At 45.1% G+C, this 26,023-nt stretch overlaps 1 protein-coding gene across 2 annotated transcripts in view; it reads left to right on the forward strand.

The window, feature by feature from the left end:
- The window catches only part of LOC110488871 (complexin-1), a 69,605-nt gene that overhangs the window by 23,413 nt on the left and 20,169 nt on the right, over positions 1-26,023 (forward strand). The window lies entirely within an intron of this gene.

The following is a 26,023-nucleotide window of genomic DNA, read 5'->3' on the forward strand; positions in this document are numbered from 1 at the left end:
ATGAGAATGAGCCCTTCTGCATTCTGTGCCTCAGCCTCACTTTATCAAATATGCCCTTCAACAAATCTGCTCTCTGAATTGATACTCTCTCAGAGAGAGTGAGACAGACTGTTATTTACTCTTGGTGTTTTTGTCTATCAAAATTCCATTCCACCTACAGTGTCTTCTGAAAGTATTCATACCCCTTGATATATTTCATATTTTGTGGCGTTCAAAATGGATTGCATTTGTTTTATTCTCACCTGTCTACACACAATACCTCACAATGACAAAGTGAAAACGTGTTTATAGAAATTGGTAGACAACCATTTTTCAGGTATTGACATAAATATTCAAGTAGATTTAAGTCAAAACGGTAACTCCGTCACTCAGAAACATTCACTGTCTTCTTGGTAAGTAACTTCAGTGTAGATTTGGCCTTGTGTTTTTGGTTATTGTCCTGCTGAAATGTGAATTCTCCCAGTGTCCGGTGAAAAGCAAATTGAATCAGTTTTACCTCTAGGATTTTGCCTGTGCTTATCTCCGTTTCTTTTTATTCTGAAAAACTCCCCAGTTCTTAATGATTACAAGCATACCCATAACATGATGCAGCCAACACTATGCTTGAAAATATGGAGAGTGGTATTCATTCATGTATTGGATTGGATTTGCCCCAAACATAACACTTTGTATTCCGGACAAAAAGTGAATTGCTTTACCCCCTTTTTTTGCAGTATTACTTTAGTGTCTTGTTGTAAACATGTTGCATACTCAAAGAAAGGTTTAAATCTCACCTTTCTGGTAAAATAGTTATAAATTGCTGAGGTGTAGTCACTTTTGAGAACACAAGCTCAAGTACACAGTACAAATATGATGAAAATATGAAAATGTGAAATATTTTATATTATGTATTTCCTGTTCAATAAAACTGTATGAATAAAGCTTGAATTGACTTACACTACTGTTCAAAAGTTTGGGGTCACTTAGAAATGTCCTTGTTTTTGAAAGAAAAACTACTTTTTGTCCATTATAATAACATCAAATTGTTCAAATCAAATTCAAATTGATTTATATAGCCCTTCGTACATCAGCTGATATCTCAAAGTACTGTACAGAAACCCAGCCTAAAACACCAAACAGCAAGCAATGCAGGTGTAGAAGCACGGTGGCTAGGAAAAACTCCCTAGAAAGGCCAAAACCTAGGAAGAAACCTAGAGAGGAACCAGGCTATGTGGGGTGGCCAGTCCTCTTCTGGCTGTGCCAGGTGGAGATTATGACAGAACATGGCCAAGATGTTCAAATGTTCATAAATGACCAGCATGGTCAAATACAGTGTAGACATTGTTAATGTTGTAAATTACTATTGTAGCTGGAAACGGCTGATTTTTAATGGAATATCTACCTAGGTGCACAGAGTCCCATTATCAGCGACCACCACTCCTGTGTTGCAATGGAACGTTGTGTTAGCTAATCCAAGTTTATCATTTTAAAAGACTAATTGATCATTAGAAAATCATTTTGCAATTATGTTAGCACAGCTGAAAACGGTCATGCTGATTGAAGAAGCAATAAAACTGGCCTTCTTTAGGCTAGTTGAGTATCTGGAGCATCAGCATTTGTGGGTCGATTACAGGCTCAAAATGGCCAGAAACAAAGTACTCACTTCTGAAACTCGTCAGTCTGTTCTTGTTCTGAGAAATGAAGGTTATTCCATGCGAGAAATTGCCAAGAAACTGAAGATCTTGTACAACGCTGTGTACTACTCCCTTCACAGAACAGTGCATACTGGCCCTAACCAGAAAAGAGTGTGAGGCCTGATGCACAACTGGTGCACAACTGAACAAGAGATTGGTTTGTATTTGAGCTCAAATTCTAAAGGGATTGATTACCTTTGAATATTGAGATTGTGATTTTATAGCATTTCAATGCTGGAACTATTCATTGTATAGGTTAAGAAGTGACATTTTGGGAATGTTGATTAAAGCATGTTAATACACAACATCCAATTTAGAAATTGGCTTCCTGGTTTACAGCGTCACTACCTCAGGGACTATATCTCCAGCTTCTTCTGAGATGAATAACAGCACTACATCTTTGTAGGCGAGTAAGAAAAGACGGAAGGTTGATTCCCGAAAGCTCTCTGGTTGAAAGCAATGCCATTCATCTAAGAAAAACAGCTTGAGCAATTACTGAAGGCTGGAGAGGTCAAAGTGTGCTTACTATTTTTTCCTCACCTGTGACGCCGATTGGTTCATTTTCAAGGCTCACTTGGTATTTACTGCTGTTGTTGCTTTCGCTTCTGAAAATAGTTCCGCAAATCCCTCTTTAATGCAAGTGAAGGGAAAGGGCTTTTTGAGGTGTTGGCTTTTGATACGTGTGCTGGCTCTCACGCTTTCACAGCCAAAGAACATTTGATGAAGTCTATGTTCTCAGCTTAACGCTCACTGTGCATATAGCTCATGTGGAAAACAAATAGATTGACTATTTGGATGAGTCTGCACCATCCAAAAAGGTGGTGAAGCCATTGGACACAATAGAGTACTAATTAGTTTGCGGCTGAGAATTGGTAGGCAAATGCTACACTTGCTTCAATTTAGGGATTGTTCATTTTGTCAGTGGCTTGGGATGGAAAGAGGATGGAATTGGCCACTTACATCCTGGCAATGAGTCATGGAAACCCATCCAAAATAAGGTCTGTTTTAGCACGGACTGGAGATTCTCGCCTACAAAACAACAATAGCAAATCAGATCACTTCATCAACTGGATTGACGTTGCAGCCCTAACTTGTTGACAGATGTTTTAGGTTGGGGGTGCTGGGGGGGGTTAATGTATTTTGTGATTCATCAGGGGGTGCTGCAGCGCCCTTACTTCCCGCGGCTATGGAAGAATCCAGAGAGGAGGAAAGAACTGAGAGGTTCACATAAAAGGGAAGGAGAGAACTCGAGTTGAATGAGAGAGTTTTTGCGACACAAGCCGAATCAACGACAGCGTTCACATCCAATTGATCACAGGCCTTTGTAAAATGTATTTGTGGGACATGATAGAGGGGATGGCAGACAGCGGAGCATACAGAGCTGCTCTGACATAGAGAGAGACAGATGACTTGATCCATTCTCGATGTGAGGAGAGACCAGCCATTGGCGTAACGGTTATCTCCTAGACTCCACCACAGGGCAATCCACAACCCGATTGCCTCAGCACTCTCACCTGACAGACAATAATGCTTATTGTTAGCTTGACCTGGCTGAATGTCACGCTCGCACATTGAATCCCTGGTCTGACAAAATTACCCAATCGATATCAGCTTTAGGGCCCAATGCCTTTGAGAATGGAACGTCTTTTGGATCGGGAAACAGCGATCATCTAGAGAGGGAATTGACAGGTTGGCTATCAGGAGGCTGCACAGGTCAGACATCAATAGCAGGCTTTGTCCTGGAGGACAACAGCACTGTGGTATCTCTCCAATCCATACCCTTCACAAAGATCCTTGGCCCTAAAGGCCACATGAGCTGGATGAAAGCCGTTTGTTGATGAGGTATTGACGAATTTGGGTTAGGGTTATGAGGGTCTTCTGGATGTGCTGCCAACAGCACCTAAACACAGCCTGAAAGATGAAAAGACAAAGCAGATCAAACTTTATTGGGTACAGTTTATGCCTTTCATACTCTAAACGTGGTCCAGCAATGGCTAGAGGAAAAGTATGTACCCTAGGCACAGGAGGCTGCTGAGAGGAGAACGGCTCATAATAATGGCTGTAACGGAGCAAATGGAGTGGCATGGACCACCTGGAAACCATGCGTTTGATGTATTTGATACATTCCTCTCATTCCGCTCCACAATGAACAGTGAATTAAATGTGGAGCCAAGCCAAATTGCAATATAGATTTGCAATACTCTGACGAACACCATCGTACACTAAGAAGCAGCTGAAATATTTGAAGTGCCACATAGATTACATTGTTTGTTTTTTTTAAACAGTAGTTGCAGTTTATGAGGATTCTCACTGAAGTCAAGGCAACTACAACAAGTGAAATTCAGGGTGAGCTTGACTCACAAGGTTTCACTAAGGTTATTCGTTCAACACTAATGCAGATATAACAATGTCGTGAGTCCAGATGAAGAGTGTCTGTTTGAGAAAGATGAAATGAACGATTCATTAGCAGTGGAGTTGGCTCAAGGCGAGTGTTGTCGAAATATCAAAGTGCAACGACGAGCGGTTTGCAACCAGGACAGCATTGGACATCCCATGAATAAAACGTTGTGTCACTTGTAACCTTTGTCTTGTTCTTCCGCTCAGTCCAGCACACTGTCGAGGTAACGACTTTCCTTTAAACATGCATGTCATGATAAACATATTTAGTGAGTGCTCAAAATGATGAAGGATACAATTATAGACACAACAAGACAAGATGAATCACTCAAAAGCAGCCATGTGCTTCAAAACGAAAGGAAAACAATACAGGACAGGAAGTTGCTAAAAATGCTAAAACAGCAGGACAGTGTACATGATTAAGTAGCATGATTAGATGCCAAGATTATACACAAGATAAATAAATAAGGAATAGAACAATACGTATTTTCAAAGAAAACAGGACTAATTTGGAATGCATGCTAATCTTAAAGCTGCTAATCACTTATGGCTTCAGTTGGGTTGCAGACAGAGAGTATGTGATGCGAGGAGTGCCGAGTAGTTTGTGTTTATTCAGTGCTGAGGCGAGAAAAACAGCACCTGGAGTGTTATGTGTTGAATAATCTGTTATGGGCAGATTCTGAGTGTAGACATGTATGTACAGTCCTAATAGATACATTCCTCCATGAGCTTTCTGGGTACACAGCACCAGCCAGTTGGAGGGGGAGTCTTATCTCTACAGCCTGGGCTCAGATAACCCTTCTGGTGTTCCTCTTGGGGTTTTATCACCAGCGAGCTGAGCATCTAAGCAGCTTTGATGCCAGATCAACCCACATCTGACACCTTCCAGTTCACACAAAAAAACCTCAGAAGGTCAACAAGAGCTGCCATTCCCACAAAAGGATAAAGGGTACATTTTCTGAGCGAGTAACTCCTGTCAGATGCATTAAAGTAATAATTCATAGAATGGGGCAATGTTGGCTATGAACACTCAGGGCGACTCTCCCGTATCGTGACTCACTGAGTCACAGACGACGCCGATGCCACCGTAGCCTATGAGAACAAGGAAGCCATAAAACTTATCCCAATGCCTGAGTGATCGCTGGCACGAACTTGCACGGTCTCGGAGAGCAGAGTACATTGCATGTGAGTGACTGCAACACCTGATGCTCACTCCAGCCCTGAGGCCAGTCCTCGAGGGGGACTGAGTAATCCCGCTTAATGGTCTACGAGGGGACAAGGAGAGATTTGTAATCTTCTCTAGTATTGTCTCACTTTCTCATGCTGAGGATTTGCTATTTGCTTTTGGAGATCAAATTGAGTGTCCAAAACAGAGGACGTTGTGTTTGTTAGCATGACCAGAACAAAGTCAGGTACATTAGGATACAAAACAGGAAACAAAACCGAAGCTGACACACAGTAACTAGAGTTCCTTTAATAACTAGAGTTCCTTTAAAAAGAGTAACTGCCATCGGTGCACACTTCTCTGTAGAAAGTGTTTTACTACTATCAATCCTCTCTCATTTTGTTCTAATTTTAGTGTATATGATATTGGGGAGAGGTATCATGCAATCATGTGCAACCTAGGACTTCAAATGACTGGCAAAGAGCTTGATATTGAGTGCTCATTTGAATGGCACCCATCCATTTGGGATGGGTTATGTCTCTAGGTGATATGCTGCATAACCACTAGCTTTCTTCATCATGGGCCACGTTTTGACTAATTTCCCACACTCTAATCTAACTATCGGGTAGAAAATAAACAGTCAGGGAGCTGTAAAATCATGGAAATTGATATGCTCCACATGGCGTTGGTTGGAAGGCGAAGATCAGTGGCTGAGGATGAGTCAACGTGTTAAAGTCAGAGCACTCCGCTCCACTCCTCTCTGCTCTGCTTCCTCTCTCCTTTCTATTGTCTCCAGTCTCCTGCTTCATCTCTCCTGTTTCCTGTCTTCACTCTCCTTTCTCCTGTCTCCGCCCTCCTCTCTCCTGTCTCCTCTCTCCTGTCTCCTCTCTCCTGCTTCCTTGCTCCTCTCTCCTGTCTCCTCTCTCCTGTCTCCTCTCTCCTGCTTCCTTGCTCCTCTCTCCTGTCTCCTCTTTCCTGCTTCCTCTCTCCTGTTTTATCTCTCCTGTTTCCCCGCTCCTCGTTTGTCTCCTCTCTCCTGTCTCCTCTCTCCTGCTTCCTCTCTCCTGTCTCCTCTCTCCTGCTTCCTCTCTCCTGTCTCCTCTCTCCTGCTTCCTCTCTCCTGCTTCCTCTCTCCTGTTTCCCCGCTCCTCTCTCCTGTCTCCTCTCTTCTGTCTCCTCTCTCCTGCTTCCTCTCTTCTTTCTCCTGTCGCCTATCCCCTGCTTCCTCTCTCCTGTTTCCTGTCATCTCTCTCCTCTCTCCTGTCTCCTCCCTCCTGCTTCCACTCTCCTTTCTCCTGTCCCCATGTCCCCTGCTTCCTCTTTCCGGTTTCCTGTCCTCGGTCACGTCTCTCCTGCTTCCTCTCTCCTGTCTTCTCTCATGTTTCCCTGCTCCTCTCTTCTATCTCCTCTCTCCTGCTTCCTCTCTTCTTTCTTCTATCTCCAGTCCCCTGCTTCCTCTCTCCTGTTTCCTGTCCTCTCTCTCCTCTCTCAAGTCTCCGCTCTCCTCTCTCCTGTCTGCTCTCTCCTGCTTCCTCGCTCCTCTGTCCTGTCTCCTATTCCATGCTTCCTCTCTCCTGTCTCCACTTTTCTCTCTCCTGTCTCCTCTCTCTTGCTTCCTCTCACCTGTCTACTCTCTCCTGTCTCCTCTCTCCTATCTACTGCCTCCTCTCTCCTCTTTCCTCTCTTCTCTCTCCTGTCTCTCTGCTTTCTCTCTCCTCTCTGTCTTCTCTCTCCTCTCTCTTGTCTCCTTTTCCTGTGTCCTCTCTCCTCTCTCTTCTCTCCTTTCTCCTGTCTCCTCTCTCCTGCTTCCTTTCTCCTTTTTCCTGTCTCCTGCTTCCTCGCTCCCATTCCTGTCCTCTCTCTCCTCTCTCCTGTCTCCTCTCTCCTCTCTCCTGCTTTATCTCTCCTCTCTTCTCTCTGTCTCCTCTCTCCTGTCTCCTCTCTCCTGTTTCCTCTCTCATCTCTCTTCTCTCCTCTCTCCTCTGTCTCCTCTCTCCTGCTTCCTCTCTCCATTCTCCTGTCTCCTGCTTCCTCTCTCCCATTTCCTGTCCTCTCTCTTCTCTCTCCTCTCTCCTGCTTCCTCTCTCTTCTGTCCTGTCTCCTCTTCCCTGATTCCTCTCTCCTGTCTCCTCTCTCCTGTCTCCTCTCTCCTGTCTCTTGTCTCCTGTCGCCGCTCTCCTGTCTCCTCTCTCCTGCTTCATCTCTCCTCTCTCCTGTCTTTTCTCTCCTGTCTTCTGCTTCCTCTCTCTTGTTTCCTGTCTTCGCTCTCCTCTCTCCTGCTTTATCTCTCTCCTCTCCTGTTTCTTATCTTCTGTCTCCTCTCTCCTGTCTCCCCTCTCCTTTCTCCTGTCTCCGCTCTCCTGTCTCCTCTCTCCTGCTTCCTCTCTCCTGTTTCTTATCTTCTGTCTCCTCTCTCCTGTCTCCCCTCTCCTTTCTCCTGTCTCCACTCTCCTGTCTCCTCTCTCCTGCTTCCTCTCTCCTGTTTCTTATCTTCTGTCTCCTCTCTCCTGTCTCCCCTCTCCTTTCTCCTGTCTCCTCTCTCCTGCTTCCTTTCTCCTCTTTCCTGTCCCCGCTCGGCTCTCTCCTCTCTCTTGTCTCCTTTCTTCTGTCTCCTGTCTCTTGTTTCCTGTCTCCTCTCTCCTGTCTCCTCTCTGCTCTCTCTTGTCTCCTTTCTCCTGTCTCCTTTCCTCTGTCTCCTCTCTTCTCTTTCCTCTCTCCTGTCTCTTCTATCCTGCTCCCTCTTTCCTATCTCCTCTCTCCTGTCTCCCCTCCCCTGTCTCCTCTCATTTCTCGCCTGCCTCCTCTCTCCTGTTTCCTCCTCGGCCAATCCTCTTTACCAGCTCCTGCTTGATATTTCGAGCAAGAAGTCCTCTCAGCTACTGCAAACTGTTACAGAAGCTAACGGTGACCTCAATTCTCAGCTCCCTCTCTCCCAGCATGGCACTTCAAAGAAGAACTCAGCCCTTGTGGTATTCTAACTTCAGCCCTGGTGGTATGCTAACATCAGCCCTGGTGGTATTCTAACGTCAGCCCTGGTGGTATGCTAACATCAGCCCTGGTGGTATGCTAACATCAGCCCTGGTGGTATGCTAACATCAGCACTGGTGGTATGCTAACATCAGCCCTGGTGGTATGCTAACATCAGCCCTGGTGGTATGCTAACATCAGCCCTGGTGGTATGCTAACATCAGCACTGGTGGTATGCTAACATCAGCCCTGGTGGTATGCTAACATCAGCCCTGGCATAAGAGCTTGTTATAATGACACTGACTTGAGATAATCGCATGATGGTTGGTATTCATAATTTTCAGTATATATTTTTTATTATATTAGAAGAAGAAAAATACTAGCCTCTGCCAGGAGTTTTGAAAAAAAATGTGTTTAATAACACTTACAGTATGTGCCATCAAGTCAGGCAATTTTGACTTACATTTTTCAGAAATATTTCACATGACATTAATGTAAAGAGGCTGAAATCTGCAAATGTGACAAAGCTTTCAATAATTCAATGGGCCATCAACCCTTGTAAGAAAGGAGGTGTTTTCTTATACAGTTTCCCATCATTACAATAGGGTTTGTTGGCTCTGTGGGAGAAATATGGATTTAACCTCCATAACAATAGAATGCTGCTAGATGAATGTTCTTGAAAATGCATTTCCTTTTTCAAGTCAATATTTGTCATTTGCATCAGCAAGCATTAGCGGTTAACACAAAGCACACATGAGGACAAAGGAGATGAATTTAGCCTTAGTTTTCTCAGTATTACCAAAGCAGCTGATATGTTCTATGTGATTGACTGTAAACACTCAAGAGCCTAAGAAAACAGCACATCAAATGAAGAATGAAGGAAACGAATGTAATCAAATGGTGTGGATTCTAGAGGCATACGCTTGGAATGCATAGATGCAACAGCCTTCAGAGATCTGCAGTGACACTCTTAGTGCTCCCACATAGGTGACATGCTGTGAAAGGGATTGTCATATATCACATGCTTATCCGAAGCCATACGAATTCAGTCCGTGCATGACGGCGAGGGAAAAAGTCATCTCGTATTTGAACGATGGTGCTAGTTATCTAAGAGATCAGATTGCCTGTGTGATCAATGAGTGTTTCTCACGAATGGCAGAGCGGATGGGGAGATGTGATTATGCGCAGAAGGGAGCTAATGATTCGCTGGACTAATGAACTTTTTCCAAAGCCATGCAAGCACGGGATAAGAAAGGATTGAATCATACCATCTGACGTTAGCGTGAAGCCAGGGAGTAAGATGGGAGCTGAAGGCAAAGCCACCAGGAAGAGACTGGGGGAAGGGATTGGAGCCCCAAGGCATACAATTCAATGTGCATGAATTACACTGATAATACTGTAAATACCAAAGTATCAGAGAGCCCTCCTAGTGCAGCAGAGATCTTAGGATAATGCCCAAGGTGATGGCAGCTTTGTAGGTCAGACCTCATTTTAAAATCTGTTATATACCAGGAATAATATGCTCATTCATCACAGACTTTCATCCAAAGCAATTTACAGTAAACATATTCAAAAGGCATGTGAGGCTTATGCGGGAATCAAACTCACGGCCCTAGTCATGTTGCAAGCAACACATTCTAACCAACAGAGATATTGCAAAGCACATCTTTTACATGTTCTTACAAGTACATGGGCTTTTCATATTGCGTGGGTAATGGGTTTGAGATTCAGATGTTCTAACACTATTTGTTGTCTTGGTCACTGGAGCCAGTAAACACGGAGATGCTTGTAGGCCTACATTGGTCTTGCATCTCTACCTTTACACACAATATCTTCTCGTCAAGTGACATTTTGACTTGCAAATTTCAGAAATATTTCACATGACATTAATGTGAAGAGGCTGAAATCTGCAAATGTGACAAAGCTTTCAATAATTCAATGGGCCATCAACCCTTGTAAGAAAAGGAGGGGTTTTATTTTACAGTTTCCCATCATTACAATAGGGTTTGTTGGCTCTGTGGGAGAAATATGAGGAGAACAGGAAGGATGGTCATTATTTTAGGACCAAGCTAAATGCTTTCAGAATATGTGAATTTGTCACAAATGGTCCCTCTTGAAATATTCCGTACTCCATGAAAACTATAGCAAATGGCTTTAAGGATTTAACCTCCATTACAATCAAATGCTGCTAGATGAATGTTTCTTGAAAATGCATTTCCTTTTTCAAGTCACTATTCGTCATTTGCATCAGTAAGCATTAGTGGTTAACACAAAGCACACATGAGGACAAAGGAGATATAAACTCCTTTCTGTGCTTGCAAACATTGCCGCAAGAACACGTTTACACATTTACATGTTGCTTATGAGTGCATTTCACACTACTTGTGGATTATGATTGTATTTTAAGGCTTGTATGAATGTCCTGCTTAATATAATGTTTGTGTCATCACTGCAAATCAACTGCATTATACTTTTAAATAAAACACGTGAACTTCAACCAGTAAAATGACTCTTTGGCTAGCTTTTGCTACAGCCTATGTCAATGAGCGTTAGCATTCTAGCTAACAACTGATGCATCCAAAATAGTTGTTTTGCAACGATCACAACCAAACAGAATCTTAGTGACTGTTCAAGCAAGAATCAAAACATCATTGTAAGCATACGAGAACCCATAAAAGTGATTTGGTTTCGAAGTAATACAAATGGCGATGGTTTGCTTACTGCAGCCAAGAGTCGCGTGCATCAGTGCGTGACGTCAGTGTGTGGTGAACTGGAAAAGGGTCTATACAGAGATTCAAATAAAGACCCATACCTCACTCATATTCTGAATGTTCTTGAAAACGTATTTTCCTTTTTCAACTCAATATTTATCATTCGCAACAGCGAGAATTTGTATTTAATTTTTAACACTAACACTAACCCAGTCCCCAATAACCAGTCTCTGGAATGATCACCACCGAGAGGACAATTGATGCTAATCTGATGCTCTAGATTCTAGGGGAATTCTTTGATGTTACCTGACACCATTGTGGTTCTAGTTGATTTAGCATGGATTGCAGTGATATGTACCCTACTGTATATCTTGCTCGCGTTTCAGCCTCACATGTGACTCCCTTTCAAACAGAGAAGAATGGCATTAACAGAGAGCTGGAACCATCCACTTAAGTAGTTTAGCGATGGCTTTGAAAATACTGAGAGAGGAATGCTACCTCAGAGGATATTGCAATTGTCCTCCGTGTGAATGGGGTAGTGCAGTTGTCAGAGCAAGTAAACGGTTGTACAAAGAGATCTAATGCAGAGCTGTGCTGGACTGGGAGCAACGCCACCATTTCCACTCACGTAGAAAATAGCATTACAACGAATGCCAATCTCCAAGGGAGGGCTACAGACCTGAGCTCTTGGTTGCCAAATTCACAATGCAAGCTCAAATAGATACTGTAGATATAACAGGTTAAGCTATTCTGAGTAATGAAACATAAAACCTTTATGCTAGTTAATCAAAGTAATGCGATAATTGAGACAGTGACGTGTACATGTAGAGTTGTTAATCACAGAACAGTTGTGAAATGTGTTTCACAGATGTTAACTTCACAGGTACTGATTGGGAGGTGTCTATTTACAAGGTGTGAGGTAATAGCATATGTGCAGGTGACATGCAAGTTCTGCCTAGGATGGTTATGGGGTTATAGTCCTAGACACAGTAGTGAATCTATACGTCTATGTAGATCTTTGAAAGCCAGACACAGTGGTGAATCTATACGTCTATGCAGATCTTTAAAAGCCAGACACAGTAGTGAATCTATATGCCTATGCAGATCTTTAAAAGCCAGACACAGTAGTGAATCTATATGCCTATGCAGATCTTTAAAAGCCATTTTCCATCACCCTCTTTTATCTTGTCATTTAGTTCGTATGGATTTGATTACCTGTCATTTGAATTAAAAAGCCTAATTCTCTTTGCCCTACTTTCCAAACGAATCAAGTCATGTTTCAGAGGCAATTATATGGAAGCCTCGAAAAGTATGAGTATTGCAAAATATTCCCGGAGTGACATCAGCTTAATTCCTTTTAACCACCACACCTGGCAAAACAAGTGAATAGGAACACAACTACGCTTGCACAAGCAATTCATAATTAGGACCTGAATGATTTGTAAGTTGACTGCGTGACCCTGGGAATCATCTAATGCATAAACAGTTTGGCGTGGGCGTCTATAACTAGCTACATCCAGATGAACCCATCTGAATAGGTCTTCTAATTGACAGCTAGATTCCGAATTGGGGTTATGCTAATGTAGTGAGCTTGATCTAATGACAGTTACACTTATTTTACCTCCTCCATCATAGGGGGATCAGTCCTCAAAACAATGGTAATTTAAATATATTTGAAACTTTTTCAATTAATTATTCTACATAAATTGAGGTTGAGCAAGTTTTAAAAAATACAGAGGCACGCAGAGGATGCTGATAATGGTGGAGAACAGCGACATATCAAAAGCATAGAAATGACCTGAGTCAAGGGAATTAAAAGAGCAAAAAGCAGCGGAGCAACAATTGAACTTTGGGGGATTCCATTTCTTCTTTAGTGCAAGTGTCATGTACTGTCATGTTGTGTCTTGTTTCTGTCCTTTCCCTTCACCCTGTCTCCCTCTGCTGGTCGTTGTTAGGTTACCTTTTCTCCCCCTCTTTCCCCCAGCTGTGCCTTGTCTCCTCCTAACTACCTCGTCACCCCTTTTCCCACCTGTTCCCTTTTTCCCTCTGATTAGTCCTCTATATCTCTCTCTGTTTCTGCTCCTGTCTTTGTCGGATTCTTGTTTGTGTTGTTCATGCCTGAACCAGACTATCGTCATGTTTGCTGCAACCTTGTCCTGTCCTGTCGGAACCTGCCGGTCCATCTGAGCCTACGTTTTGTTTTGTTATTAAAGAAGCTCTGTTTACGTTAATTCGCTTTTGGGTCCTCATTCACGCACCGTAACAGAAGAATCCGACCAAGAATGGACCCAGCGACTTCGGATCCTCTCCACTCAGCCGTCGAGATCCAGGGAGCGATGCTAGGCAGACACAAGCAGGAATTGTCTGCTGCTCGACATGTCGTTGAGACCCTGGCCACCCAAGTCTCCAACCTCACAGAACAGGTTCACCATCTCCGCCTCGATCCACCGGCCACTTCCAGGGCTTTCGAATCTCCGGAGCCCAGAATCAATAACCCGCCGTGTTACTCTGGGGAGCCCACTGAATGCCGCTCGTTCCTCACCCAGTGTGATATTGTGTTTTCTCTCCAGCCCAACACTTACTCCAGGAGCACTGCTCGTGTCGCCTACGTCATATCTCTCCTTACTGGACGGGCTCGTGAGTGGGGCACGGCAATCTGGGAGGCAAGGGCTGAGTGTACTAACCAGTATCAGGACTTTAAGGAGGAGATGATACGGGTTTTTGATCGATCTGTTTTTGGGGAGGAGGCTTCCAGGGCCCTGTCTTCCCTATGTCAGGGTAATCGATCCATAACAGACTACTCTATTGAGTTTCGCACTCTTGCTGCCTCCAGTGGCTGGAACGAGCCGGCTTTGCTCGCTCGTTTTCTGGAGGGTCTCCGCGCAGAGGTAAAGGATGAGATTCTCTCCCGGGAGGTTCCTTCCAGCGTGGATTCCTTGATTGAACTCGCTATTCGCATTGAGCGACGGGTTGATCTTCGTCACCGAGCTCGTGGAAAGGAGCTCGCGTTCTCCGTTGCCCCCCTCTCCGCATCACTACCATCTTCCTCTGCCGGCTCGGGTGCTGAGCCTATGCAGCTGGGAGGTATCCGCATCTCGACTAAGGAGAGGGAACGGAGAATCACCAACCGCCTCTGTCTCTATTGCGGTTCTGCTGGTCATTTTGTCACTTCATGTCCAGTAAAAGCCAGAGCTCATCAGTAAGCGGAGGGCTACTGGTGAGCGCTACTACTCCTGTCTCTCCTTCAAGATCCTGCACTACCTTGTCGGTCCATCTACGCTGGACCGGTTCGTCAGCTTCCTGCAGTGCCTTAATAGACTCTGGGGCGGAGGGCTGTTTTATGGACGAGACCTGGGCTCGGGAACATGACATTCCTCTCAGACAGTTAAGGGAGTCTACGGCCTTGTTCGCCCTGGATGGTAGTCCTCTCCCCAGGATTCAGCGTGAGACGCTACCTTTAACCCTCACTGTTTCTGGTAATCATAGCGAAACCATTTCTTTTTTAATTTTTCGTTCACCTTTTACACCTGTTGTTTTGGGCCATCCCTGGCTAGTTTGTCATAATCCTTCCATTAATTGGTCTAGTAATTCTATCCTCTCCTGGAACGTCTCTTGTCATGTGAAATGTTTAATGTCTGCTATCCCTCCTGTTTCCTCTGTCTCTTCTTCACAGGAGGAGCCTGGTGATTTGACAGGGGTGCCGGAGGAATATCACGATCTGCGCACGGTGTTCAGTCGGTCCAGGGCCACCTCTCTTCCTCCACACCGGTCGTATGATTGTAGTATTGATCTCCTTCCGGGAACCACTCCCCCCCGGGGTAGACTATACTCTCTGTCGGCTCCCGAACGTAAGGCTCTCGAAGATTATTTGTCTGTTGCTCTTGCCGCCGGTACCATAGTCCCCTCCTCCTCTCCCGCCGGAGCGGGGTTTTTTTTTGTTAAGAAGAAGGACGGGTCCCTGCGCCCCTGCATAGATTATCGAGGGCTGAATGACATAACAGTGAAGAATCGTTATCCGCTTCCTCTTATGTCTTCAGCCTTCGAGATCCTGCAGGGAGCCAGGTTTTTCACTAAGTTGGACCTTCGTAACGCTTACCATCTCGTGCGCATCAGGGAGGGGGACGAGTGGAAGACGGCGTTTAACACTCCGTTAGGGCACTTTGAATACCGGGTTCTTCCTTTTGGCCTCGCTAACGCTCCAGCTGTCTTTCAGGCATTAGTCAATGATGTCCTGAGAGACATGCTGAACATCTTTGTTTTCGTTTACCTTGACGATATCCTGATTTTTTCACCGTCACTCCAGATTCATGTTCAGCACGTTCGACGTGTCCTCCAGCGCCTTTTAGAGAATTGTCTTTTTGTGAAGGCTGAGAAGTGCTCTTTTCATGCCTCCTCCGTCACATTTCTCGGTTCTGTTATTTCCGCTGAAGGCGTTAAGATGGATCCCGCTAAGGTCCAAGCTGTCATTGATTGGCCCGTCCCTAAGTCACGCGTCGAGTTGCAGCGCTTTCTCGGCTTCGCGAACTTCTATCGTCGTTTCATCCGTAATTTCGGTCAGGTGGCAGCCCCTCTCACAGCCCTTACTTCTGTCAAGACGTGCTTTAAGTGGTCCGTTTCCGCCCAGGGAGCTTTTGATCTCCTCAAGAATCGTTTTTCATCCGCACCTATCCTTGTTACACCTGACGTCTCTAGACAGTTCATTGTCGAGGTTGACGCGTCAGAGGTGGGCGTGGGAGCCATTCTTTCTCAGCGCTCCTTCTCTGACGACAAGGTCCACCCTTGCGCGTATTTTTCTCATCGCCTGTCGCCGTCGGAACGTAACTATGATGTGGGAAACCGCGAACTGCTCGCCATCCGGTTAGCCCTAGGCGAATGGCGACAGTGGTTGGAGGGGGCGACCATTCCTTTTGTCGTTTGGACTGACCATAGGAACCTTGAGTACATCCGTTCTGCCAAACGACTTAATGCGCGTCAGGCGCGCTGGGCGCTGTTTTTCGCTCGTTTCGAGTTCGTGATTTCTTATCGTCCGGGCTCTAAGAACACCAAGCCTGATGCTTTATCTCGTCTCTTCAGTTCTTCAGTAGCCTCCACTGACCCCGAGGGGATTCTCCCTGAGGGGCGTGTTGTCGGGTTGACTGTCTGGGGAATTGAGAGGCAGGTAAAGCAAGCACTCACTCAAACTCCGTCACCGCGCGCTTGTCCCAGGAACCTTCTTTTCGTTCCCGTTCCTACTCGTCTGGCCGTTCTTCAGTGGGCTCACTCTGCCAAGTTAGCCGGCCACCCTGGCGTTCGGGGTACGCTTGCTTCCATTCGCCAGCGCTTTTGGTGGCCCACCCGGGAGCATGACACGCGTCGCTTCGTGGCTGCTTGTTCGGTCTGCGCGCAGACTAAGTCCGGTAACTCTCCTCCTGCCGGCCGTCTCAGGCCGCTTCCCATTCCCTCTCGACCGTGGTCTCACATCGCCTTAGATTTTGTCACCGGACTGCCTTCGTCAGCGGGGAAGACTGTTATTCTTACGGTTGTCGACAGGTTCTCTAAGGCGGCTCATTTTATTCCCCTTGCTAAGCTTCCTTCTGCTAAAGAGACGGCACAAATCATCATCGAGAATGTTTTCAGAATTCATGGCCTTCCGTCAGACGTCGTTTCGGACAGAGGTCCGCAATTCACGTCTCAATTTTGGAGGGAGTTTTGCCGTTTGATTGGGGCTTCCGTCAGTCTCTCTTCCGGCTTTCACCCCCAGTCTAACGGTCAAGCAGAACGGGCCAATCAGACTATTGGTCGCATCTTACGCAGTCTTTCTTTTCGCAACCCTGCGTCTTGGTCAGAACAGCTCCCCTGGGCAGAATACGCCCACAACTCGCTTCCTTCGTCTGCGACCGGGCTATCTCCTTTTCAGAGTAGCCTCGGGTACCAGCCTCCGCTGTTCTCATCTCAGTTCGCCGAGTCCAGCGTCCCCTCCGCTCAGGCTTTTGTCCAACGTTGCGAGCGCACCTGGAAGAGGGTCAGGTCTGCACTTTGCCGTTATAGGGCGCAGACTGTGAGGGCTGCTAATAAGCGTAGAACTAAGAGTCCTAGATATTGTCGCGGTCAGAGAGTTTGGCTCTCCACTCAGAACCTTCCCCTTAAGACCACTTCTCGCAAGTTGACCCCGCGGTTCATTGGTCCGTTCCGTATTTCTCGGATCATTAATCCTGTCGCAGTTCGACTTCTTCTTCCGCGATATCTTCGTCGCGTCCACCCGGTCTTCCATGTCTCCTGTGTCAAGCCCGTTCTTCGCGCCCCCGCTCGTCTTCCCCCCCCCCCCCCCATCCTTGTCGAGGGCGCACCCATCTACAGGGTCCGTAGGATTTTGGACATGCGTCCTCGGGGCCGTGGTCATCAGTACCTAGTAGATTGGGAGGGGTACGGTCCTGAGGAGAGGAGTTGGGTTCCCTCTCGGGACGTGCTGGACCGTGCGCTGATCGATGATTTCCTCCGTTGCCGCCAGGTTTCCTCCTCGAGTGCGCCAGGAGGCGCTCGGTGAGTGGGGGGGTACTGTCATGTACTGTCATGTTGTGTCTTGTTTCTGTCCTTTCCCTTCACCCTGTCTCCCTCTGCTGGTCGTTGTTAGGTTACCTTTTCTCCCCCTCTTTCCCCCAGCTGTGCCTTGTCTCCTCCTAACTACCTCGTCACCCCTTTTCCCACCTGTTCCCTTTTTCCCTCTGATTAGTCCTCTATATCTCTCTCTGTTTCTGCTCCTGTCTTTGTCGGATTCTTGTTTGTGTTGTTCATGCCTGAACCAGACTATCGTCATGTTTGCTGCAACCTTGTCCTGTCCTGTCGGAACCTGCCGGTCCATCTGAGCCTACGTTTTGTTTTGTTATTAAAGAAGCTCTGTTTACGTTAATTCGCTTTTGGGTCCTCATTCACGCACCGTAACAGCAAGGGCTAGGATGAAGTACATGTAATGCCTTTCGCTAGCCCAGGCATGACGAACACAGTTAAATACTGTGTTTGCTTTCTCTGAGTCAGGAGGAATCCTGGTAGATCCACTCAGACAGCATACAGGTCAAAAGGGGTGACTGGAGGGGAGAATGTTCACATCAACTTAACATCCATTTCCACACTATTGTCCTCCTGAAGTTCAAGTCTGGTATTGTGTCGGAAATATGCAACAGAAATGACATGCCAACTTGTCATTATGTTGATTTGATTAAAGCATAGATGATAGAAACGTCTTTCTGTATCAAAGTAGTATTGGATTATTTGATACTTGGGGTGCAAGTCAGACAGGAATTATAATTCAGTTATTTTAATATAAAAGTACACGATTCTTCCTCGAAGGAAAGGCATTCTGCAGACCTCTATTTTAGGTCAATTAGCTCCGGTTGCATTCCCTTGTCCTTCATAGATGCTTTAATTGTTTACCTATTATCTCATTGCAGCATGACATGTGTTAGCAGCAGACTGGCTGATTATATTTAGGCCTTGGTACCAAAATGAACGCTGAGGGATTTAAAGGTTCTAGCTGTGCCCTTTAACAACCCTGGAGCATTGGACTGAACAGATTTATCTTTAGAATGAATACAAAGGAGAAAACTATGTTAGCACACAGCATTAGATATTAATACATTTTGTTAATGTACGCTCTAATCTGTACTATACTGCTGTTCTCTGTAGAGGGCTACTTTATGCCCCATTTGAGTTTGGAAATGTTTTGTCTAAAGGGTATAGTGCCCTTCAGCTGCATAGTTCCAGCCTGTCACATTGTGTCTCGTTCAGTCTGGCTGAACCCTCTCATCTTCCTGCATCTCCTCAGAACTGAAGGCTCTTGTTAAGCACAAAGCTTGTAAAAGTCACCGAACACAGACTTTTATTCAGCATTTACTCAGCGTGGTGTTTAAGTTTATCTCACATCCTGTGAAGTGGGCCCTCTTGACTCCTCAGTTACCTCAGTATCAGTGGGTTGGTGTTCTCCGCCTCGCTGCCGTCCATGACCGTTTACCCAGTGACACAAGCATTATAACTTATGAAGGTCCGCAATGGTCTTCTGTGATCTCTGGCAGGCAACCAAGTGAACCACCCCGGACTGCCCATGGTTGCTACAGCACGCTCCACTAAAGACAGTGCTTATCTGAGGAAGCAGAGAAAATCCATCAGCCCTAAACTCTATTTTAAGGCAGCAAGTGGTACTGTAGGCCTACTCCTCCTATGATTGTGGTGAAAAGAGTATACAACTGTCCAAATGACATCATCATTGTGCGCCATATAGATTCTGTCTATATGCCCCCTTCAACAATACTAGATGTATTCCCCTACACACTCATACCACTGTGGGTGAATCCTACTTTATTGCAAATGTTACTCTTGGTTGTGGTATACAGTGAACCATGGGTGATCTGTGTCCTCTGCAGGTAGATTGGTGTGAGCCTCACGGTGATGCATGCGTTCGGTCCTGCTCGCTCATCTCCACACTGAAAGTCTGTGAGCTGCAGTCCAACAATAATGACGGAGAATGGGTGATAAAACGCAGCAATGTTGAACCTCCGGCCTCCGTTTTCCGTCTTCCCACGGGAGATCTACTTAGATATGGTGGCTCAGCCGCCCTGTTCCTCCCCCATCCCCCTTCACCAACACATAAAAACCCCCAGTCTCATTACCGCCTGTCTGCAGGCCAAATCCCTCAGCCCTTGGGGCCCTTTTATATTGTCGTCGTCGTCGTCGTCCCCCCCCCCCCCCATTCAGCCACCACCGATAGATATATAATTCCAGATTATACCTTTGCACGCTGTTATGGTTTTGGGAGCTGCATCACTGGGTGGGAATTGGTGGATGTGTGTGGGGAGGCAAACTATTCTGCTGGGGAGTAGAGATTAAGTGGAGAATTGATCTAGCTCTTGAAATCCACGTGAAAAAGCAAACTACTTCCCTGTGGTCAGTGTTTTTTATTTATTTATTTAATCAACCAAGCTATTTCTTTGCTGTTTGAACAAACTGCTGTGTGCTTTAGGTTGGTGCCTGCTATGTGTCTAGCTATGCAAAGACCGTTGCTTTCACAATATCCTACCACCTGACCCTTCTTGAGAGGTAGCTTGAAGGAACAGCACAGTATTGCTGCACCCAAAGCATGACGTTCTATGGAAGATCCTTACTGTCATAGTTGTCTATCACTATGTAACAATGAACCACATTTTGGAAGTAGCAAGACTCTCTGCAGGATTCCTACTGTTCAAATAATAGATTTAATAATAATAGATTTATACAGTTCTTTTCATTACAGTAAATAAAGAATCTCAAAACAAAACCAAAATGAAGTTACTAATTATTAATGAAGATATATATAGTTCATGTGGGGCTAGATCGAGGGTCATGTGAAGGGTGACAGATGGAGGAGAAGGAACACACAGTCCTTGAGCTGGTCCCGCTGCTCCCCGCAAACGCCACCTGTGTCTGGGCTCGGCAGGGGCCGCCGTCACCGCCCTCGCAGTCCTTCAGAAAGGACAGCAACCTTCTTACACACGGACACGCACACGCACAGGCACACACACACACACACACACATAAAAGAACACACACACACATAAAAGAACACACAGAAATGTTTTATATTTAACCTTTATTTAACTAGGCAAAGCAGTTAAGAACAAATTCTTACAATGACGGCCTACTGACATAAAGGAACACACAGACATAAAGGAACACACAGACATAAAGGAACACACAGACGTAAAGGAACACACAGACTTAAAGGAACACACAGACTTAAAGGAACACACAGACATAAAGGAACACAAAGACATAAAGGAACACACAGACATAAAAGAACACACAGACATAAAGGAACACACACCATAAAAGAACACACAGACATAAAAGAACACACAGACATAAAGGAACACACAGACATAAAGGAACACACAGACATAAAGGAACACACAGACATAAAGGAACACACAGACATAAAGGAACACACAGACATAAAAGAACACACAGACATAAAGGAACACACAGACATAAAGGAACACACAGACATAAAGGAACACACAGACATAAAGGAACACACAGACATAAAGGAACACACAGACATTCACACTTAGTGGTGCATATACAGTGCTATCGGAAAGTATTCAGAGCCCTTGAGTTTTTCCACATTTTGTTATGTTACAGCCTTATTTCAAAATTGATTTTATTTTTAAACAATCCACAGCATTCTACACACAATATCCCATAATGACAAAGCAAAAACAGGTTTCTAGAACATTTAGCAAATGTATTAAACAGAAATGCCTTAATTACATAAGTATTCAGACCGTTTGCTATGAGACTCGAAATTGAGCTCAAGCGCATCCTGTTTCCACTGATCATCCCTGAGCTGTTTCTACAACTTAGTTGGAGTCCACCTGTGGTAAAATCAATTGATTGGACATGCTTTGGAAAGGCACACTCCTGTCTATATAAGGTCCCTTAGTTGAAGGTGCATGTCAGAGAAAAAAACAAGCCATGAGGTCGAAGGAATTGTCCTTAGAGCTCCGAGACAGCATTGTGTCGAGGTACAGATCTGGGGAAGGGTACCACAACATTTCTGCAGAATTGACGGTCCCTAAGAACACAGAGGCCTCCATTATTCTTAAATTGAAGAAGTTTGGAACCACAAAGATTCTTCCTATAGCTGGCCTCCCTGCCAAATTAGCAATCGGGGGAGAAGGGCCTTGGTCAGGCAGGTGACCAAGAACCCGATGGTCACACTGACAGAGCTCCAGAGTTCCTCTGTGGAGATGGGAGAACTTTCCAGAAAGACAACCATCTCTGCAGCACTCCACAAATCAGGCCTTTAGGGTAGAGTGGCCAGACGGAAGCCACTCCTAAGTAAAAGGCATGACTGCCCGCTTGTATTTTGCCAAAGGGCACCTAAAGACTCTCAGACCATGAGAAACAAGATTCTCTGTTCTGATGAAACTAAGATTGAACTCTTTGGCCTGGATGCCAAGCGTTACATCTGGAGGAAGCCTGGCACCATCCCTATGGTGAATCATGGGGGTGGCAGGATCATGCTGTGGAGATGTTTTTCAGCGGCAGGGACTGGGAAACTAGTCAGGATCGAGGCAAAGGATGGATGGGGTAAAGTACAGATGGATCCTTGATGAAAACCTGCTCCAGAGCGCTCAGGTCCTCAGACATGGGGCGAAGGTTCACCTTCCAACAGGACAACGACCCTAAGCACACAGCCAAGACAACGCAGGAGTGGCTTTGGGACAAGTCTATGAATGTCCTTGAGTTGCCCAGCCAGAGCCTGGACTTGAACCCAATCTGAAAATACCTGTGCAGCAGTGCTCCCTATTCAACCTGACAGAGCTTGAGAGGATCTGCACAGAAGAATGTGAGAAACTCCCCAAATACAGGTGAGCCAAGCTTGTAGCGTCACACCCAAGAAAACTCGATGCTGTAATCGCTGCCAAAGGTGCTTCAACAAAGTACTGAGTAAAGGGTCTGAATACTTTTGTAAATGTAATATTTCCATATATTTTATTTTTTATAAATGTGCAAAAATGTCTTAAACCTGTTTTCTCTTTGTCATTATGGGGTATTGTGTGTAGATTGATGACGGGAAAAATTGTTTTAATATATTTTAGAATAAGGCTGTGATGTGACAAAATGTGGAAAAAGTCAAGGGGTCTGAATACTTTCTGAATGCACTGTACATGGACAGGAGTGCCATTGGCAGGAACGGAGAATCCCACACAACCCACTCACAAACACATACATAGTCACATTCTGACAAGAGTGGTACATTTTGTTCTCTGCCAGTAACACCCACACAGAGCCACCTCCAAACACCCACACACAACAGGAGGTTGGGGGGTACCTTAATTGGGGAGGACGAGCTCGTGGTAATGGCTGGAGCGAAATTGGTTGAATTGTATCAAATATATCAAACATGTGTTTCCATGTGTTTATTCCATTCCATTTGCTCCATTCCGGTCATTATTTTGAGCCGTCCTCCCCTCAACAGCCTCTTCTGCCACACACACACACAAGCAAAAGACAGCTACTGTGTACTCACATGCACACGCACACGCACACACACACACACACACACACACACACACACACACACACACACACACACACACACACACACACACACACACACACACACTCACACTCACACTCACACTCTGTCAAGTGTGCCATTTCATCCACTCTTCCAATCACTCTCATACTCTCCACCAAGTCCACTGCATGCCACTACATTTTAGGCCAACACGTGACCTTGCTCATCCACAACTTCAAATTCTCCTGATCCCTTTCAATTTCAACTCTTTGTGCATGATGCACACTCACTCCTTTCACCATTAAAAAATGGCCCTCTGGACTGAACTGAGGAGACCCTTTTAAGCTCTGTTGAGTTGACGCCCGTTAGCGCCTGTTAGCTAGCCTCAACACACAGACTCCTCTCAGTAAATGCGGCCGAAAGGCCTCAGCAACCAGACCATTTCCATTAGCACTTAGGCTACACAGCTGGTAGGGAGTGGCACCACTAGGACTAAAGGGATGGTGGCTGTCTCATGCTGTTCCGCTGCAACTTTGTCACAATCAGATGAGCTAATTGGCCTGGGGAGCTGAGATTAAGCGTACGGTGTAATGGGAGAAGAGGAACAGAACAGCGTTGCTAAGAGAAAATGGTGTTAATTAAAGGCCGATAACGTTCAGATGCCATCGTCAACAGTAATAAAGACAAGCAAGGCTGAGAATATACAGTATACCTATGAAAGTTGTTTTGTCGGAAGCCAGGGTTTCCATGTAGGTTTTTTGACTTATTAACAGCCAAGGGCCAGGAAAGGGCCATATTGTGTGAAATCAATTCTAATTACAACATTGCACACACAGAGATGGTAAAACCATGACAAAATAATGTACTTAGGATTTAACTGGACTGTGTGATAGAGTTGTCTGTCACTATGTAACAATGAACCACATGTTGGAAGTAGCAAGACTCTGCAGGATTTCTATTTTTCAGATGATGATAATAATACAAATAATAATAATAGTAGATTTATAGAGTTATTTTCATTACAGTACATGAAGAATCTCAAAACAAATGTGTGTGCAAGTTGGAAACATCTTCCCAGGCGTCTGGCAACCGCGGAGAGTGTTCACTCACACGTCTGTGGCTCCACACACGCTGGAGGGAGATCAGTGACAGTGGCGCTTACCTTGTAGAGAAGTTCAATACATTGTTGAGACGGGATATTCTTTATTCTGACCTTGAGTGAAAATATTAGTTAGAGTGAAATATTTGTTCCCCGCGATGCCTCAATGTTTTTTTGTCCTTTGTCGAATGATCTTCGTAGAAGTCACTGCAACGAGTCTGCTCTTCAATACAGCTCATCACAGCCTTGCCTTTCATCAGCTCTCTAAAAGTAACTGTTTTCTTCAGCCGTGAATGTATTACATTATAAGGGTTTTTTGTAGAAAGGTCAATCGTTTTATGGCCTCATTCAGATTTAGCTTTGTATTCAGCTTGCTTCCAAATGGCTTACATTTAAAGACACAATGTAACATCACACCCCACTCATTATACAATGAATACAGTGGACCACAATTGGAAATGGAAGCATCTAAGGGTTACAATATTATAGGTGGGGGGATTGTGCCATTTTGAACAGATAATTTTTCATTACAAATCTATGTGGTCTCCAATGCTAAGGAGAGAAACTCCATTTAATTTAATTCACCACTATTTCCCCCCTACGTGTAACGTATCATCAAAATTGGTGTTCAATGGCACGTTATCTGACATCCACTGTAGAATGAAACTGTTAAGACTGATGTGTAAAGCAACGAGGAGACCTCAAATGACCCTTTGTGAGATGTCGACAAAACCTAGTCCTAGTCGTTTGTTTGCTATGCTAACTCGCTAATGAAACACCACATTTGACAGTGTGTTTATGAATTAACGTTCTCTTCTCAGGACGAGGTGCTGTAGTCTTGCCTAATTCCTGCTTGCCAGCATCAGAATGCATGGTGGAGAGTAACCAGCGACCCCGAAGGTCATGGCAGGCAATCTCATACATTTCGGGTTGAAACCAGATGGCCGTGTGTTCTCTTCCTCCTCTGGAGAGCTAGGTGCAGCCTGGCTTGTCGGAACTTTGCACAGATTGGATCAAGACAGCGGGACTAATGCTGAAAGAGTAAGCCTTTTGGACCGGGAAAGGTTTGTGAAGGATGGGGTGTGGTGGAGCCATCTCCACTGCATCTTCCTCTGTCATCAGGGAGGCCCAGTTCTCATTAAAATACATTTCAAGCGAGTTGGGGCATGAGCGGTGTGGTGTGTGAGGGTGTCTGGGTATCCATGGGCGGCCGTGAGAGAGAGAGCGAGAGCACAGGCATGGGTCCAGCTGTTGGAGGAGAGTATGTGAAGTTTCCGTCCTGAATACACAATGTCTCATGCCTCGACATGCTCCGTGTCAGACCTCGATGTGAGGAGAATACACATTGGAGCAGCCCTCTGCAATCTGACTCTCACTCTAAATGTAGTATTCGACTTTTACATCTTTTAAAGTGTTAGGTAGACATTCTTTAATCTATTATTCGTGAGTGTATTTTGCTGAAATGTGTGGTCTTGATTTTAGGAAAATACACAAGCATCCTTCTCAGGGACATCAAAAAGGTGGCAAAGTGGATTTGTTTAATTTTACAGTGTAAGTGATCTGATTGTCCTAGTGTGATTTTTTTGTCATAATGCTCAGAGCAGCTGGCATAGTGTCAGTTTTGCAGGTTAAGCAAACCGCTTAATCATGACGAGGGGAACACTTTCCAAAAAGTTGGGAAGGAAAACATGCTCAAGTCCCAGATGTGACCTATATGACCTGTCACCACTTACAACTACTTCAGCCAAATGTCTGCACGGAATTAACCATTCGATGTTAATCAACTCCCCTCTTTTATAATAACTGCCTGCGTTTTTGTCTTCATGTTCTCTTTTCCTTCCCAATAGTCCAAAGTTTCGACATACAGTATGTAAATGTCCATCTGCTTGGTCAATGCAGAGTATGCATGAGCAATTGGTCTCTGAGGTAATGCCTATTCACTTGGCTTTTGGCAAGCCTGTCCAGCCTCTTTTCACTTCG

Source organism: Oncorhynchus mykiss, chromosome 14 (genome assembly GCF_057628025.1).
Source record: "Oncorhynchus mykiss isolate SJ-2025 chromosome 14, ASM5762802v1, whole genome shotgun sequence".
Classification (NCBI taxonomy): domain Eukaryota; kingdom Metazoa; phylum Chordata; class Actinopteri; order Salmoniformes; family Salmonidae; genus Oncorhynchus; species Oncorhynchus mykiss.